Source organism: Oryzias latipes, chromosome 7, assembly GCF_053564925.1.
Source record: "Oryzias latipes strain Hd-rR chromosome 7, Olatipes_Hd-rR_3.1".
Classification (NCBI taxonomy): domain Eukaryota; kingdom Metazoa; phylum Chordata; class Actinopteri; order Beloniformes; family Adrianichthyidae; genus Oryzias; species Oryzias latipes.
Window position 1 is genome coordinate 10,514,470 of NC_136243.1, and position 12,282 is coordinate 10,526,751.

Here is a 12,282-nt window from a genome sequence, read left to right on the forward strand (position 1 = left end):
GAAAGTTCAAGGTTAGTGCGTTCACTAAAAAGAACAACAAAAATGTTGTTTGTGTGGACATCCTACAGGTACCTGGGAATCATTCTTACATCACGTGCACAGCCTGTGCCTGTAGTATGTGCACGCAGTCGGTAAGGAGTCAGTACTCGCACCGGACACCAGCATCACCCGTATGTCGTTACATCACCCCGTTTACATCATACTTACAAATACTTCACAATACACGCAAAACGATGGGAGGTTCCATTTCCAACCAGCCTCAAGGGAACTGCAAGACACACCTGCGCTCCTCCTAACCCTCTAACACCAGCGCCTTAGCTCCAGTGTTCTTTGAATTCTAATTCAACCTTAAACGCCGCGGAGAAAAGCAGCTTTGCGCCGACATGAAACACTTTAAGAAGCCTCTACGGTGGTTAAGTGAGCAGCTTTTCTTCAGAATCTGTTAGAATCACCATATTTTCATGACTACAAGGCACACTTAAAAGTATTACATTTTCTCCAGACTGTAGGGGGCGCCCTATGAGGCGGTGCGCCTAATATGTAGTTGTGGGGCGTAGAGAAGTTGATGTGAGAAAGGGGTCGTTTGCTGTCTGTGCCCTTTTTACCTCATAACCCTTGTCATTTTCAGAAAGGGGGGGTAAACAGAGCAGCGGATTGCTCGCTTTGTTTTACAGCAGTGCTTCTCAAATAGAGGGGATTTTATGCTCGGGGGGCGCACAGTAGTAGCAGTTTTAGACACAAGCCAAACGGGCAATTGCCCAGGGAGCAAATTTAACAGGGGCGCCAGCGGCGGCTCAGTGCTTGGATAAAAAATCTGCGCCACTATTACTTTCCTATTATCTGTTATATCACAGAGTTTGTAACAGCCTGAAATCTGTGAACTGCTCATGCTATTAATGTCATTCTTTATTAACTATTGTAGACATTTTGATGACGTCTTTATTTTCATATAAATATATTTTTTACGTCTGCCTGTGGTTTAGTGCAACCTCGTTTTGGAAAGATGTGTAGCACAAAGCAGGCACATCGCAGCCAATAACACAACTTTGTGTTTCTGTATCTAGTTTCTAGCAGCAGGAATCTTGAAAATTGTGATGTGGTGTTAAATATAAATGTTTTTGGCTTATTTTGTCACAGTTTTTCACGGGGGGGGCGAGGGGAATGAACATTTTTCCTCCTCCAAAGAGGCGAGCAAGAGAAAAAGTTTGAGAACCATTGCCTTAAACAGGAACCTGGTGAGGACTGACTGCAGCTGTGACCCACAGGAGACCTCAGGAGAGGAGGAGGCCTCCAGGAGAAGCCACAGCCTGCCAGACTGATCAGACATTTCAGGACAGATCAACACTCTATTTTTCATGTCCGCGTTTGGATTCTTCAACACCCCACCAGTTCCCAACATGAACACCTTCACTCTGTCCTGAGGTTTTCTTCAGCTCAGAGCCCGACCCCAGAAATGGATGAACTTCCATCTAAGAAAAGATGCCAGGCTAAGACCAATGTGGAGAGTAAATCAGAGTGTAGCAAACTGAGCTTGTAAACAGTAAATCGGTTCCTTACGCACTTTTTCAACTGCAAGACATGGTCTGCGAATAGTTGAAATGTTGGATTTTTATTGAATGACATTATTATTTTTGGTTCTTTTGTTGTTGGCTTTGAAAAAGATTTACTTTAAGAAAGAAATTGAAAAGATACGGGGAGAGATATTAGAGCTGTGACGGTGTCGGATTTTTGATGACCGCGGTGATGAACCACCAGGGGGCGCGGTGTCGCGGTTAAAACACAAAATTCCCCAGCGGCCGCATTGCATTTTTATTCTTTATTAACAAATAACAACTAACTACTACCTATCTAACTAATGAACTGACTATGTAGGTGTTGTAGATTGACTGAGGCTGTGTGAGCGCGCTGCGTCGTGTGTAGGACGAGGAGGAAGGAGCGCGCACACGTGTGTTGGGGGTGCGTGTTGATTCTTCTGCAGTGGACCGCTCTCTAGCTGAACACGTGTTTCACCTGTGCTCTCTGGTACAGACATCCTCTCAGAGAATTATATATTGCCCAGTAATAAACAGACTGCAGACACTTTGTCACCTATATGGCGGCCATGAAGCCAGACACCCATGAAGAACACGGGGCAGGAGGCTCCGCCTTTGTTCTTACAGACACGTAACACCCCCCCCCCCCCCCCCCCCCAGCACAATCCTAGAAGTCTGACACGGTGGTCATGTCGCGCTCTCAAGAATTCATGCAGCTTGTAATGGAAATAAATACAAAGGAAATTAATAATTAGAACGCAGTAAATTTTTCATCTTTCCCTGGCAAGAGTTGTAGAATGAGGATGTGTGTGTGTTTCTGAAACAGTGCACGTGTGTGTGTGTGTGTGTGTGTGTGTGTGTGTGTGTGTGTAAGTAGAGTGAGCACGTGCCACGTGGTGCTCCAAGAAGCAGTGACAGCTGTGCACGGGCAGGCAGGAGAGAAGGAGAGGAGTGATAAAAGGTTTTCTATAAAAATCCTTGAAGTCTGAACACACGACTAGCAGAAAAAGTAAATTATCAGCAAAGATGAATGTGTTTTATGTGTTTATTATAGTTCCAACCACGCACCATATGAAAAAGTTAAAAAAAAACGTAAAAAAAAAAACATGCTTTGATGAGGTCATCACCGCGGCGATGACCTCATCAAAGCCCCCCCCCCCCCCCCCCCCCGTGTCAGAACATGTAGGCTAAAAGTTACTCTGATGTCACAAAGACTTTGGGGTTATGACATCATCCATGTCATATGATGTCATCGATGATATGTCCCTAAATAGAAGTAGATTTTCTTAAGAAACTTCCAGCTCAGTTTTGTTCCAAGACTGTGTTTTATTGCAAACCAGCTGTTGAAATAAGCCCCGGATAGTTTTCCGCTGCATTCCTACACCTCACTGCAGTTTAAACAACCGCTGAGAGTAGTTTATTCTACTGTACTTTATCTTTTGGGAATATTTTAAACATATTTTCCAAACGAACAATGGCTTTTCATGGACAACAACATTTCTCCAGGAGAAACAACTACCAGGAGCCCCACCCGAGTGCCATGCCCATCAACCCCCACCAGGGTTATAATGGAACCCAGGTTCTGCCCAGACACGCAGAATCTCACTTCCATGCTGATTATTTTATTGCCCAGTTACACCAAGAATTGGAGGAAACAAAGCTACAACTGGCCAAACAAAAACAACTCAAAGAGAAATTCATTAATGATGGAAAAGAGATCAAGCGGGAACTGGAGAGGCTTCAAAAATACGCCCATCCAGACGTATTGAGCGCCGCCAAAGTCTCTAACCAAGTTAGAAGCGACATCAAGCAGAGAAAGAAGAAGGACCTCCAGAGAGATTACGAGGAATTAAAAGTGGCTTTCCTAACAAATGAGCAAAGGTTTACCAAAGACCTGCAGGCAGAACGTGAGAAAAATAAGATCCTTCAGCGAGAACTGGAAAGTCTTAGACAACAGCTGGATTCCAAAAGTCAACAATCCAGAACTGAGACTCTCCTGAAGGAAGAGATTGAACATCTGAAGGCAGCTCACCAAGACCAAAACGCCCAGATGTCAGCTACCAGAAAGGAAGTGGAAGTCCTGCGTCAAGAGCTGGAACATGAGAGATCTGTTTTCTCACAAGAACTGTTGATGAAGCAGCAGATTATCAACAGCCTCAAAGCGGAGCAGGACATTTCCCTCCAAACCACGGCCCAACAGATCGCCACCATGACCGTCGCGACCTGCAAAACAGAGCTGAAGTTTCAGGCAGAGCTGCAGAGTCTGAGAGTTCAGCTTCAGGACAAAGAGAGCCAAATCCGTCAACTGCTGGAAGAAAAATCTGCCCAGCAACAGCCTCCAGTCCCTGTGGTCACCGTGATCCAGACCACAGAGGACACTCAGGACGCCCACCCAGTCCAGGAGACCAGCCAGCACTTGGAAGATGGAGGTCTTCAGGTCATCAAAGAGGACTCTGAAGAACTTCCAGGAGCCAAGAAAAAGTCTCCATCATTTTGGAAAAGGGCAAGACATTTTCTGGGTCTGACAAAATCCAAAAAGAACAAGAATTCAGCCAGTAAAGCTGCCTAAAAGAAGGACTCTGGATGGGAGCAAAAGCCAAAACAAAATCCTTCTACGTCTAATTCTCTAGATTTTGTGTGTTATTAAAATAGTTTAGGTATTTTAAAGATTGTTTAATGTTTTAATTTAAGTTTTATATAATTTTTTGTTATTATAGTTGTTTTCATTTTTTCTTACTTCTTCATTTATATTATTTAATGATAGTTCTAGTAAATTTGCAAAATATATGACAAATAAAAAAGATGTTATCATTTAAAATATGTTAGAAATGTTAATACTAAAAAAAAAAAAAATAAATAAAAAGACATGTTAGAAATGATTCTCTGAAGAAGGTTCCAGCTCACCTTTGGTCCAAGACTGTGTGTTATTGCAGCCCAGCAGTAAAAACAAGCCCCTGATAGTTTTCACCCCCACTCCCCAAAATTAGAAACAAAGGTGACGGCCATGCCTAGGGATTTAACAATCCAAAGTTCCTTCAACAATTCGGCCAACTGACTGCCAGGTCTGGACCTCCAAACCCAAAAAGAATATCCTCCCCCCTAAAGGTTTCTCTCCACTCTGTGGAAAAATCCCCGAAATGAGCTTCAAAAACAGGGGCAGCACGTTGGTCTGTTGGTTGACATGGTCGGCTGACAGGACGGCGTCTGCGTGGGTTTTCCCCGAGCGCTTCGGTTCCCCCCCACTTTACAAATATATTAGTTAATTTTTTGTGGCCTTTATAGCAAGAATAAATAAATTATAAAAATAAAATCATTCAATTGGATCCAACAAAACAAATTATCAGTCACCAAATTTATAGGGAAATAAGTCAAACAAATCCTGGCAGTCCTGTGGGTTTTCCCCGAGGACTTCGGTTTCCCCACAGTAATTTGTAGTAATTGGCTAGCGACTGATGAATTCCCCTCCCTGAATCGCCACCTTATCGTGGTGGAGGGGTTTGCGTGCCTGAATGACCCCAGGAGTTGTGTTGCTAGAAGCATTTGCCCTGTTGGGCTGTTTCATGGTAAACTGCTCCTGGGGGACGGGCCAGACTAAGGGCGATTCAAACAAAAAACATTTTATTCCTCCCAACAAGATTTACCTGGACCTCACCCTGGAGCCAGAACTAGAGGCTGGACTAATAAAGTAGTTTGTAATGGCTGTTACTTCCACCATGTTTTCTTTTTGGTTCAGGCCAAATGAACTCCATGGCTTTGATTCTGTTTGTAACTTTGATGGACAGAACTGCTTTGGGCAGCCAGACACAGAGGTTTGACTTCAGGAGCCTTAGAATAGCATCTAGACTGTTATAGAGTGAGTGGTGTTTGTAGAGTGGGACCTTTTCACAGCAGAAATAAACTTAGACTAGGAGCTATGCTGCTTTCTAAATGGTTCAGTTTGAATTTTCACCATTTCCGTCTAGACTCAGGGGAGGAAGTGGAGGGGGCGGAGACAGTCCAGTAAGCTGAATCATGGTCCAAGCACAGGGAAATCCTCGGTTCCTTTCATGTTTGGTCTAAAGAAAATAAAGAGACTGATAATGGTATGCCTGCTTTAGCAGGTTAGGGTTCGATTCCCTACGGTACTCTGCAAAATATTTGGACTTTTATGCATGAAAAGGTGAGCATTGCAACCATAAATCTGGATCAATGCTTATGTCCACCTTAGGATCAGAGAAGAGAATGAGTAGAAGACGGCTTTCAACATTTTAAATTCTTGGTTCTGCTATTGCCTAACTGACACCCCCACTGTCTTTTGGGTCAAGATGAACAACGTCCTTCATGGTTTTTTGTACCTCTTTGCTTTTGTAATTTATACTAAACGTTTTTAAAATTAATTAGGGCCCGAGCACGGAGTGCAAGGACCCTATTGTATCTGTTAGGTTTATTATTAGGGCCCGAGCACGGAGTGCAAGGACCCTATTGTAATTCGAATGTTTATTATTATTATTAGGGCCCGAGCACGGAGTGCAAGGACCCTATTGTAATTCGAATGTTTATTATTATTAGGGCCCGAGCACGGAGTGCAAGGACCCTATTGTATCTGTAAGAGTTATTATTATTCTTTTTCTTCCGACGGAAGAGTCGCCTTTTTGAGGCCTTTAACATACCCCAAAACTCACCAAATTTGGCACACACATCAGGAGTCGCGAAAAATTTCGTATTTTACAGGAGATTGGCATGGGCGCACAAAAACGGCTCGACAGCGCCACCTACAGTGACATTTGTCCCGAGCCCCCGCATATGCTTTGACATACAAGCTTGATTTTTTCAGGGCATGTTCATCAGATGGAAACCTACAAAAAAGTCTGTAGGTACCAAGCTGTCAGTCGCACAGGAAGTCTGCTATATTGATGTCAATATGTCATTTTTGCTCTATTTTGGACATTTGCAGGCCTCCTTCTAGAACGAACTCCTCCTAGAGATTTGTGAATAATGACTCCAAACTTTGGTTTTGTAAACTAGACACATGTCCGATGTTAAATTGCAAAGCTTTTAAGTTTTTACAGAAGTTTGTGACCGTGGCGGCGCGTAGAAATTCGACCTTGTTTCGAAAACACGCCATGAAAAGAAAAATGGCCATTACTCAGCCATGCATAATCCAATCTGATCAAAAATTGATATGCATGATTGTAGTCTGACTCTGAACACATCTGCAGTGAAAGAATCTGGAAAAAGTGTAGCGCCACCTGCTGGCAAGAGGAAATGACATGTTTTACTTGGAGCATCACTGCTCCGAGTAGGATGAGCCGACACACCTGAAAATGACGTCCACCTGTTGAAAAGCCATTGAAGTTTACTCTGACAAAAAACCATAACTTTCAATGCGGGGGTGTGGTCGTGACAGAGCGGCAAAGTTGGGCGTCTCGCCATGCACACAAAAGTTGCTCTCACGTGCACATTCCTTGTCCAATCTCACTGAAATTCAATGGATATGATGAAGCTTCTATTCTGAACCCATGGATATGACAATCTTGGACGAGCTCTATAGCGCCACCTAGTTATTGCATTGGGCACATTCTGCCCTGTATTTTCTCTTTGCTTTGTCCGATGTGCATGAAATTAAAACTGGAGATACTCAGAAGGGTCCTCTCTCATCATGTAAAGTTTCATGGGTGTACACCTGACGGTGCCTGCGTAACAGGAAGTGGTCGATTATGTGCACCCAAATAATAGAAATTTATTATAAATCAGCCGTTTGTCTCAGGAAGCTGAGATTTCAGAATTAGATGCCTTTAATAACCTCCAGCTTTGATATGTAACACTATAGGGTCTACGAGAAACTTCATCACTTGATTTTTTTAATGAAATTTTGGACTGAACAAAGATTTTTAGCATAAATTCTGTTTAGGTTATCAGCACCAAGAATTCAACTTTCATAGGCATTTATGTGCTACTGCTTCCTAAAAAAATTCAGAATTATTGAAGTTACAGGTGAACTTTTATTCAACATTTCATCCAAAAAGGTCCGAAAACGTCTTTTTAGGCAAAACTACAAACACCTATTTTTTTTCATAACTTAATCATCATATATCAACACCATTTATTTTTTTAAATGTAGGGATCTGTGTTTGCTGCCTTCCATATTTTTTTCAGAAGTCCAGGTGAAACAGATGATTTTAAAAAAATCCTGATTCATCCCAAAACCTGTGCTTTTTCCGTCTGGACTCCAAACAAGTGTGTTTTAAAATTACTTATGCTTCAAATATCCACACCAAGTTTCACACGCATATAGCTGAACATGTCTAAATGCTTATTGAATATTCTTTACAGATATAAAATGAACTGGTCAACTGTAGGATGTCATTTCCTCTTACATGCTTCAGTCTTTTCCTCATGCTGCAGCTTGTTCGTCAGCCTGCTCTGTTGCTGGAGTCAAATTTCACCCCCCCCCCCCCCCCCCCCACACACACACACACACACCAGCTGCCTGTTTATATGCTAACTAACCCAGAAGTGAGGTGACAATAGTTTAGACACAAGAGGGAGGGCAGACTGCTTTTTCATTTGTTTTGTATGTCTTTCATAGATTTTTATGAATAATCATTGCTTTTCTAGTCATGTAAAATGCAATTAACTTAATATTTTATCTTTTTTTTTTTTACAAACAAAACATATGAATGTGCTCCAAAACAAAACCCAACTCTCAGTACAGTTCTACAGATGTAACATAAGACTTAGACAGTAAATGTCTCTTTTATCCTTTTTTAATCAATGCTGCAACTTCTTTTCCTTAATATAAATCCAATGAAATTAAACTACAAAACCAAAAAACACAACGTATAGCAAATTTCTCTAAATAAATTATGTGTATATACAATATGTAGCACTTTTAAACAAAATAATAACAAATCCTTCCAATACAAGCACAGAAAAATGGAACACAAAATTTAAAACCCAAATTTGAAATGGCAATTTTAAAAAGATAATTTTTTCAGCCTGCTAAAAGTGCACAATTGTAAAAGCTCTTTTATATAGACAACTGTTTGGTTGCTTAGAGCTCTAAATATAAAAACAATGCCTTTATGGACGTGGCACGGATGGCACGGATGTTCAGCAGGGTAAACCCCAGGAAAGCGGCGGGACCTGATGGAGTTCCCGGAAAGGTTCTGCGGGCCTGCGCCGATCAACTCTCCCAGGTCTTCACAAAAATCTTCAACCTGTCGCTAGCTCAGGCTTTCATCCCTGCTTGCCTGAAGTCATCCACTATCATCCCGATACCCAAAAAGTCCTCATCCACAGCCTTCCTCACGGACTTCCGCCCAGTTGCACTCACTGCTGTCATCACAAAGTGTCTGGAGCGGCTGCTCCTGGGACACATCAAAGACTCCCTCCCTCCAATCTTCGTCCCCCACCAGTTTGCTTACAAAGCAAACAGATCAACGGATGATGCCATTTCCATCACCCTCCACACTGCGCTGAGCCACCTGGAACACAGAGACACCTACGCCAGGATGCTCTTTGTGGACTATAGCTCAGCCTTTAACACAATCATTCCTGACATTCTGGTCAACAAACTGTCTGAACTAGGACTCCACCCACTCACCTGCTCGTGGATCAAGGACTTCCTGACAAACAGACCACAGACAGTCAAACTTGACCCCCACCTCTCCTCCACCCGGACGCTGAGCACAGGCTCCACACAGGGATGTGTGCTGAGTCCTCTGCTGTACACACTGTACACAGCAGACTGCAGACCAGCCCACACCAGCAACACCGTGGTGAAGTTTGCAGACGACACTACTGTGGTGGGGCTGATCTCTGGGGACGACGAGACGGCCTACAGAGACGAAGTCCTGAAACTCTCAAGGTGGTGTCAGGCTAATAACCTCATCCTGAACACCACCAAGACCAAGGAGATCATCCTGGACTTCAGAAAAAACAGAACAGATCCACCCCCACTCTACATCGATGGAAACTGTGTGGAGAGGGTCCACAGCTTCACCCTCCTGGGCACCACCATCTCTGCTGACCTCACATGGTCTAACAACACCATGACTGTCATCAGGAAGGCCCAGCAACGCCTGCACTTCCTGAGAAAACTTAGGAGGAACGACGTCAGCCAGGAGCTGCTGGTAACGTTCTACCGCTCAACCATTGAGAGCATTCTGTCCTATGGCATCACAGTGTGGTTTTCCCACTGCACTGAAGCAGAACGGCAGAGTCTCCAGAGAATGGTAAAGACAGCGCAGAGGATCATCGGCTGCCCCCTCCCCTCACTGAAGGACATTTACCAGTCTCGCTGCCTCAGCAGAGTGACTAGCATCACCACTAACTCCACCCATTCTGCTTTCCCTCTGTTTGAACTGCTGCCCTCTGGAAGGAGGTACAGGTCCATCAGAACCAGGACAAACAGACTAAGAAACAGCTTTTTTTCCACAGGCAATTATCATACGGAATGCACATACGTCCACCAACCACACCTCACTCTAATTTTACTACAATGCGTGCAATATCCTGACTGTCTAACCGGGTCACTGTGCAATAACTTGATATTTATTAAGCTGTGCTCACAGCAACTCATGTAATTCCATTCTATTTTATTCACAAATATTTAATATTTAACAGTTTCTGTCCATATTGTTCATTTTTTGTTAAGAGTTGTAAATACAGTATTTCTTTTTCTATTCTATTTTTATTTTTATTTTATGTAACTCCTTCACTCCAAGGCTGCTGCAATTTCATTGTATCCCCATGTACAATGACAATAAACGATTCTGATTCTGATTTTATCACTTAGACACAGATGGAGAACCATATCAACTGGATTGGTAACAGCAACAACCACCGACCAAGCCGGCAAGCCCTGGCAGAAAAGATCCCCACAAGAAACACTGCAGGCTGTTCCATAAAAAATATAGTTTTACCATTGCCTTGCAGATCACAGTTGAAGTGGTTTAGTTTTCCTAAAAAAATTCAGAATGATTGAAGTTACAGGTGAACTTTTAGACAACATTTGATCCAAAAAGGTCCGAAAACGTCTTTTTAGGCAAAACTGCAAACACCTATTTTTTTGCATAACTTATCTTTCAAATATCAGCACAAAAAAATTAAAAACGGTAGGGATCTGTGTTTGCTGCCTTCCATATTTTTTTCAGACTTAAAAGTGTAACAGATGATTTATAAAAAATCCTTTTTCATCCAAAAACCTGTGTTAAATCTGTCTAGACTCCAAACAAACATTTTTTTATGGTAACTTATGTTTCAACAATCGACACCAATTTTCACAGACCTAAAGCTGAACATGTCCCATAGCTCCCTGAATATTTTCATAGATATAAAATGAACTGGTCATTCTAACATCTAGCATTCTAACATCTAACATCTTACATGTCAAAGCCTCTCTCAGCCTGGCTCTGCTGAAGGAGTCGTGTTACAACCCCGCCCCCTCCTGCTGGGACCCCTGCTATGTAAATTAGCAAGCAGTGAACAGAGAGATGAGGAGTAAGAATGGCCATTACTCAGGCATGCATAATCCAAAGACAGCCAGTTAAACAATGAAAGACATATTTTTTCGGTATGTCTTTCATACATCTTTAGTATTAAAAACTCTCCAAGATGAATGTGCCTGACTCCACCTGCAGGTGGATCACAGACTTCCTGACGGACAGACAGCAGTATGTGAGGCTGGGGAAGCTCGTCTCAGATACTCGGACCACAAGCACCGGATCCCCCCAGGGCTGTGTCCTTTCACCCCTGTTACTCTCCCTGTACACAAACAGCTGCACAGCTGGTCACCTGTCTGTCAAACTCCTGAAGTTTGCTGACGACACCACACTCATCGGCCTCATCTCTGACGGAGATGAGTCGGCCTACAGGAGTGAAATAGCCAGGCTGGTGTCATAGTGCAGCGCTAACAACCTGGAGCTTAATGCTCTGAAGACAGTGGAGATGACAGTGGACTTCAGGAAGGCCCCAGCCCCCCTCCCCCCTGTCATCCTCTGTGACTCCCCGGTGACCTCTGTGGAGTCCTTCTGCTTCCTGGGAACCATCATCAGCCAGGACCTCAAGTGGGAGCAGAACATCAGCTCCATCACTAAGAAGGTCCAGCAGAGGATGTACTTCCTGAGGCAGCTGAAGAAGTTTCACCTCCCTGAAAAGATGCTGGTAGACTTTTACACCGCCATCATCGAATCCACCCTCACGTCCTCCATCACAGTCTGGTTCGCTGCGGCCACGGCCAGAGACAAGGCCAAGCTGCAACGCGTCATCCACTCAGCAGAGAAGGTGATCGGCTGCCACCTCCCGTCTCTCCAGGAGCTGCACATCTCCAGGACCTGGAGGCGGGCAGCCAGGATTGTAGCCAACCCCTCTCATCCATAATCTCTTTCGGCCCCTCCCTTCTGGCAAGAGGCTCCGGTCCATCAGGACCAGGACCTCGCGCCACAAGAACAGCTTCTTCCCCACTGCAGCCAGCCTGCTGAACAGAACCCCAACTCCCCCAGGTGACCCCCCCTCCCCCCCCCCCGCCCACCAAAGGACTGTCGGTGACACTTACAGGCCCCACCATCCCAGCCCATCTGTGCTCCCACTTTACTTCACCTTACTCTACTGTATATAGTGTGTTGTTGTTGTTAACTTAATTTTTAACTTATTCTTAATTGCACTATACACCAAGTCAAATTCCTCGTTTTGTAAAGTGCGCTCTACTGAACCTGGCAATAAAACTTTTTCTGATTTCTGATTCTGATTCTGATTCTATTAATCATTG

General features: G+C 43.7%; 1 protein-coding gene across 2 annotated transcripts in view; it reads right to left on the reverse strand.

Annotated features, from left to right (window-relative positions):
- The window catches only part of LOC101164981 (TAF8 RNA polymerase II, TATA box binding protein (TBP)-associated factor), a 48,565-nt gene that overhangs the window by 527 nt on the left and 35,756 nt on the right, over positions 1-12,282 (reverse strand). The gene's annotated exons all lie outside the window — the stretch shown is intronic.